This window comes from Orycteropus afer, unplaced genomic scaffold (genome assembly GCF_000298275.1).
Source record: "Orycteropus afer afer isolate SDZICR_OR568_19922 unplaced genomic scaffold, OryAfe1.0 scaffold00898, whole genome shotgun sequence".
In the NCBI taxonomy this organism is placed as follows: Eukaryota; Metazoa; Chordata; class Mammalia; order Tubulidentata; family Orycteropodidae; genus Orycteropus; species Orycteropus afer.
In genome coordinates, this window is record NW_006922485.1 from 143,957 (window position 1) to 144,703 (window position 747).

Here is a 747-nt window from a genome sequence, read left to right on the forward strand (position 1 = left end):
ATTATACACCTGGGAATTCAGATCATACACATAAAGTTATTGGACCACTGTCTGTCAACCCTATACATGTTCTTGGGTGCACTCTCCACTTCATAACTCTGCTACTGAGAGAAGCCACAGTTGATATATAATGGTATTTACCTTTACTCTTCTCTACAAAAGGTGAATACAATAGCCGCATTCATTTCATTATACTATCAACAATAGTAGATGTTATCATTTTTTCATGTTTATTAAGTGAATTGGTGTAAAATCATTATCCCAATTTTTGTAATTTTCAACTCTGACATCTAGTAAGGATGATTTTTTTTTTCAAATATTAACTGCTATTTTATTTTCTGTAAATTATTTGATCAAGTATTTTATCCATTTTTAAGTGAGTATTCCTATGTTCTTTGATGTCTTAAATTGAGGCCCATTTCAAAATAAAAGTTCTTATCAACCAACATTTCCGAACTCATAATCTAATCCCATAGTTTCTGTAGGAAGAATACACCGTATTGACTTGTGCTTTATGTACAACATTGTACCGTTTTAACCCTCAAATTTTATCCTCTCTGTTGGTCAAGAAGCTGTGTGTAGTTATGACTGAGCATATTTCCATCTCTTTATGTGCCACTCACAAAAGGGAGCAAAGTTATTTCAATCATTCTACCCTCCAATAAGGAGCTCTAGTAGTGTAATCCCTAAGGCACTTGACTGCTAACCAGAAAGCTGGTGGTTCAAACCCACCAGCCACTCCTCGGA